Source organism: Ptychodera flava, chromosome 5 (assembly GCF_041260155.1).
Source record: "Ptychodera flava strain L36383 chromosome 5, AS_Pfla_20210202, whole genome shotgun sequence".
NCBI lineage: Eukaryota > Metazoa > Hemichordata > Enteropneusta > Ptychoderidae > Ptychodera > Ptychodera flava.
In genome coordinates, this window is record NC_091932.1 from 42,846,158 (window position 1) to 42,852,951 (window position 6,794).

At 35.9% G+C, this 6,794-nt stretch overlaps 1 pseudogene; it reads right to left on the bottom strand.

The window, feature by feature from the left end:
- Positions 1 to 638: 638 nt before the first annotated feature.
- Positions 639 to 6,355, bottom strand: LOC139133754 (mitochondrial enolase superfamily member 1-like; annotated as a pseudogene).
- Positions 6,356 to 6,794: the final 439 nt, after the last annotated feature.

The window sequence follows — 6,794 nt, forward strand, 5'->3', positions numbered from 1 at the left end:
CATACAGGCTGTCTGACAAAAAGGATGATAGAATCAATTCAATACAATGAACTTTGCAAATACTACTAAATTTACTAAATTGGCAGAGTTGATTTTGTACTTACAAATTATTCCTTTGCTGATGGTAAATGTTAGTAAATGCCTTCTTTTCTTTCAGCAGAGTCTGTACTGATAATAACATACACAAAGGAATAATCAGGATTCATATGATGTGAAGAGTTGAACTGCATTATCATTGCAATAAGTCAATACGTGTAAAAACTTTGTTGCTACCATACTCAACTTAAGATTCTCTGCTTCATGAAAATATAGAGTATATAGGGCTGGGTTTTCACGTCATCTTTGATAAAAAATATTGCTTTGAAAAAAGTTTGTTGGTTAAGTGCAATGCTATCTCAATGACCTTCCTTTCTTTGATACTAGTGCTGGTAACACCACAGAAAAAATGAATTTGCAGACAACTGAAAAAAGATCGGCGGTTTTGATTAGAACTTGTCCTCAGACAAGAGCAGTGGAATTGGAAAGAATCTGCAAAAATAACTTGCACTTGTTCTAAGAGTTGATCATCTAAGAAGAAAAATGCATTTCTGCAAACAGAATTGATATTTTAAAAGTTACCACAGATTTTTCAAAAATTGTCACCCTTTTTCTAATGACGCTAGAACACAGATGTAATCAAATATACTAAGATGTTTAACCAGCTCACAAGATACCAAGACTTCCAGCATGTGGACATACAGCGACTCTCAAAAGCTAACACGACAAGAATTTGGTGTGAATTTGAAGAGTTTGACATGAATAAATTTGGTGAAAGCATTAAATTGTCAGTACCCTAAGTTTAATTTTGCCACCTAAGCGAGTCTTAAAAGTCTCAGGCTGTTTACCATTTTTTCAACATGGTGGATTTCTACTGGTAAAATACGTAAGACACTGACGGCAATTAAAGTTTTAAGTTATACAGGAATTGCATACAAAAAAGCCAAACAAGTTGAGTAGATGCTAGTTTTACAAACAAACAGAACTTTTGCCATGAAATCATTGACATCTGAATAAATGAATTATTAGATCACATTTCTCTAACTAGTGCTGTAATAAGAAGGCTACTTTTTACCAACAATGCATTGCAATATCCTATTGTTTTGATCTGTTGTTTTAGCATTGTTTCAATTTGCCAGAATGCATTAGGTGATAAAATTACAAAACTGTTTCCTTTCTATATACTGACATACTTACCACCAAATTTCTTTACCATGAGGATAATTGCTAAGTTTTCGCTAACACCGCCAACTCGACATGAATCAATCTGACAAAATTGTAGCTTTTGCTTGTAGTAGTTGTTTGAAGATGACTCTGTTTTGAAGCATGCTCTCCTCGTTGCTACACCTATACCAATCTGATTCAATGCCTGCATTATGAAAAAAAATTTCAGATACTGTAAGTTTATCAACCACACATTGGTTCTAGATTACTTGTCACAAGCTCACCCTATACTTCCTGCACATACACTGTAAAGTGAAGTGTTGTTCAAGGATAGAACACCAATTAAACGCCTTTTTGTAACACTTTTTGAACGCGTCTAGACGTTCAGAAATTTAACACTACGTGTTCAACCAACGTTCAATTTTTGAACACACGTGTGCAGATTTTGAACACTATGTGTTCATCAGACATTATATTGAACACCATGGTGTTCCATATCTGAACACACGTTGCACATAAAATGTGTTCAAAAAATTGAACGCATTTACGCGTTCAAAGGGCTGTAACACTTTTTGAACGCATGGACGCCGTTCAACGATAAGTGTGTTAAGGATAGAACACATGATATGCACTTGTTGAACACCTTTAATTTTGGGCGTTCAGGGGGTGTTCAAGCCTGGAAATAACAAAACGGACCACTGATATTCAGTAAAATTATTTTATTCTAAAATTACACAAAAATTCCTTCAGTAAAATAGAATTATTTAGTGTAAAATGGGAAAATAAACATGGCCACTTTGTAAAGTTTGTCAGAGGCAAATGCCAACGGTGTTAACACCTTCCTATCACTAAAACATAAATCAAAGAAAATCCTTATAAACACTGTAGATCGTTTTCTAAAAATATGAACAAAGTAATGACAGGTTTTACTTAAATATTGTGGATTACGTTATATGTTCATATTTGTAAAAACGTACAAAAATATCTGTTTTGAAAAAGCTCAAAATTTGGCTTACTTATTGTGTTGAAAACACGTATTCGTATGAAATGTTTACTCCGTTTTTGTAAGATGGTTTAAGACATTTCTTCTTGTATAGACAAATTGTAAACTTGGAAAAAAGTTAGTCAATGCTTCTCTGATGCACATGGTACATAGTTGTCCACACTAAAGTAAACACAACATGTCAAGTTGTCACAAAGTGTCACAGTAAGGCACAACATGCAGAAAGTGGGTGAAGTGGGTCCTTGGCAGTGTAAAACCTATTTCCTTGTCCAACAAAGTCCTTCGTGAACGAAAAAAGTTTGTTTGTTAGTAATATCGTTAAATAAAGATAAATATTAAAGGAATCGTACTGGCCGTTTTCGAAGAAAAAGCTTGGGATGTAAAAATTTGAGTACGATGCCACACATTCACCTATTAGATAAGCTCTGCGTCGCTAACAGCAAAGCTAAAAAACAGTAACAAATCGAGAACAAAAGACGTGTTGATCTACAATACAAAATAATCTAAGATTTGGTAGTAGGCTATGATCAATTAAATGTTACTGGAGCATAAGCCTTTAAAGACGTGAAGTCTCCTTCATCAGATGCAAGGGTGGAATGAAGAATTGAAGCAGAAAGCGACAGAAAATTCTGAGTGAAAATTTCATAAAATTCAGAAATTCAGAGTGTACATTTTTCACTCTGAATTTCTGTCGGTTCTGCTTTAATTCTTCATTCCATTCTTGCATCTGATAAGGGAGACTACACGTATTTGAAAGCTTATTCTCCAGTAACATTTAGTTGATCATAGCGTTCTACCAAAGCTTAGATAAATTCAGAACAAAAATACAGAAACTTATCAAAATTCAGTTACTGACCCTCGAAAGTTACTCTACATTAGAGATGAACTGAGGTTCTCAAGCATGTTTCAAGACACTCATCTTCTTCAATTTCTATACCATCAGCTTCAGTAAAGAGATGATTGAGGTTCTCAAGCATGTTTCAAGGACACTCATCTTCTTCAATTTCTGTACCATCAGCTTCAGTAATAACTCTTCAATTACTAGGTCAATCCAACTTTTCGCCTCCTGAAAGTAATGCAACAATAGGTAATATGGCGACATGAGACTAAATGAAAGACACGGTGGCCTTATTAGGTTAAGGAAAAGGGGTGACTTTGGTATACAGTGCCTCTTTTCGATTCTTTTACAAAATATTGGCTTCTCCTTGTCATCAACTGATGAAAAGTAAAAAAAAAAACAACTCTAATATGCTGAAACAATAGAGTGTACACTCTGCGATGTTTAACTAATGTTTTACATTCGATTGTGAGTACTAAAAGACATGTGTTAGCTGTGATTACGCAGCGGTAATGTGGCATATCGATCACGCTCAGGTCAACGGTCTGTGGCAATGACCCTTGACCCGAGTGCGATCGATACGCCATGGCCGAAACATAAATGCGTATTCACAGCTAGTGTATGGTATACGAGCCACTGAAAGAAAAAAAGGTTTCTTCACGTATTTAGCTATTCCAAAGTACTATACAAATAATTTCAAAGGTAATAATACAGATGCTTCAAATTTAACACGTTTAACTATTTTGGAGAGAAACTTACCCTTTCTGATCTTCCTTCCGCACGATCACGACTTCGCGTGCGTTTACAAGAAAAATGTCGCAACTTCCGTTTTGATGCATCATGGGATAAGAAAAGGCACCAAACTTGAACACCAAGTGTTAAGAAGTAGAACGCCTCTTGCACGCCGAAGTTAAAATCTAAACGTTCATGGTGGTTATCTGATTTTCTTTTCAAAATTTCAACTAGTCATAAACGTGTAAATTATTTGTATAATTCATTTTTTAGAAAAAACATGCTTTCAGCAATTTTAGACTGGAGATATTTTTCACTTAGTGGCAAATTCGTTACATTGAAATCCGCGTACGTTTGCCGGACAGCGAGGCAGTAATAACTTTAATAATATAGCCATAGAAAAGTAAAAAACACTAAGATTGTTAATTGTTTTACAGTATTGTAAAATTTCTGTAATGCTGAGTTTTTGAACACTTGAAGGAGATGGTTGTTAACACTCCGTGTTCAGGTTTAGAACATCATTGTTAATAATATGAACACGAGTGTTAACAATATGAACACTAGCCGTTCAAATTTGAACACCGGCATCTACATTTTGAACGCGTAAAGATGCGTCCAATGTCCGCTATTTTTACAGTGTAGTTCACCCACACTAGGAAACATTTATTCACCTTGGTTGCCCCAGCCCATTGTTATCAATGACGACTATCCAGACCTATTCCATTTGGAATGAAGCTGAAAAGTAGATAACAATATAGGGATGTATCGAAGTGTGGTGGTTATAAGGCTAAAGCCATATCACTTCTTCATGTCAATAGACAGGTAATTAGACGAGTTCACCAGCCTGTTGGTATTCAGTTATGGTTCTGTACAGATCACAGACTTAATTGATTGTCCTACTCTCTCCTCTGTATGAAGCATGTTTTCTTTCACTGTTATATGTATTGCTGTAGGCCTTGTTCCTACATACATTTATGTTAGAGGTTTGCTGACTATGTGGTTAAAGATTGACTTAACTCTCGCAACAATAAGGAGACAGACTTTTTAACACTTATTGCTTTGATTCACTCAGTTAAGACATCAATAAACGTAACAATCTTCGGATTTTAAGTGTAACGTGGTAAATAATTCACTCTCCTTTCGCTGTATCGATTTCACGTGAATGAACAAACAAACATCAAAGATGAAAAATAGTGCTGACCTTCGCTATTATAGCATGTACAAAAACATCATCTGGAGATGTCGGTTCCTCTATCCACCAGAGTTTGAACTCAGCCAATTCTTTCATGTAATCAATTGCTTCATTGACATCCAACCTCTGAGTTGCGTCACTCATCTGAAAATAAAGTCAGCATTCTCACTGATATTTTATCAATCACAAAGCCTCCGGGTTTCAGATCAATGAACGTATTTTTCACATCAAGATATCAACATTTCGATTTAAGACTTGCAGTATTTGCGGTAGTGTATATGTAAATATTTGCAATTCAACGCAAAACTGCAATAAGGGACAAAAATAACCAGGAGAGTTTTACAATTTCACAGAAGGCAAAGTGACCTGAAAATGAATTCAATATTCCCAAAATGATGTTTGATTGACACAAGTTATCAGGATATAGATCTAAAAAAGAAACGAATTGTAGGCTATCATATACCTTAGCTGATTCAAGAAACAAAGAAAGAGAGTAAAAATGTAAATACAAGGAGTACTGTTTTGTTTTACCATCCAATCATCTTTCTCATTAAGGCACATCTTCTTTTTTCACCATGGAGGTTTGCGCTAACTTTGACCTTGAACTTTGTCCAGTCTTTCTCCAGCGCATTTTTGCATAACTGAATTTGATGCAATCGACAAATTGAAACACTCGAACATATGAAGTTAAATTGGACACTTTGTGTGTTATAATGAATGACGTAATGTATGTTACATCGATGCAATATCATGTGACTGGCGGATTAAGTAGTAAAAGCAGTAACTTCTGATAATATCATTTTCTTTTCATTCTAAAGAACAAAAGATTTGTTTGTTTTTAAAATAGAAGTTATAAGCCTTGCCATATCACAATGCACTGTTGCAATATGCAGTGTTATCATTCATAGATTACTTGCAGTCAGGACTGAAATTCACTTGTCAAAAATAACACCTACATGTATATCGTTACAACTATACAGGCTGTGTATGAAGGCGAATGCTAAGCATCTTGAAAAAGTACTGGCTGCCTGGTGGCCGTATCAGATCATATCACAAAACAATTAAATCAACGTGCATAAATATGCCATATTGTGTTTTCCTGGTGGCAAATTTCAAATAAATTAATTGGGCCTGGCCTGTCAGAGATATCTGCATGGAGAGACAGAGGGAGGGAAAGATGGATGGACAGAGGCCAACACCCCATCCCCGTGCTCGAGAATTGGGAGATTAAATAAACTACATAAACCACAGTTACGAGTGTAGTGATACTAGCGGCCGCCGCGTAGTATGCATAGAATAATGGCATGCAATGCATACTACGCGGCGGCCGCTAGGCTATGCATACTGTGACTGTGACAGAAACGGCCTTTTCTGCTTCATATCTGGACATTTTACTTGAATTTGACTCTAATGATCACCTTTCTACTAGGCTATATGACAAGAGAGATGATTTCAACTTATAGTATAGGATAATCAATTTTCCACACCTCATCAGTAATATTCCACTCTCACCAGCTTATGGGGTATACATTTCCCAGCTTATTCGATATGCAAGAGCATGCAGTTCATATGGTGATTTTGTAGAGAGACATGGCCATCTCTCTTACAAACTGTTCAATCAAGGTTACACCAGAGCAAGACTTGTCTCTACATTCAAACGCTTTTTTGGCAGGTATCGCAAGCTGGTAGATAAATACAATATCTCTCTTCGACAAATGATCGCTGATGGCATCGGTGACATGGGGCCTTAGTTAGTGACCACTACCTATCTGACTTACAGATTGATATATGGCGGGTGCCACATGTGGGGCAGGATGCGCTTACTATTT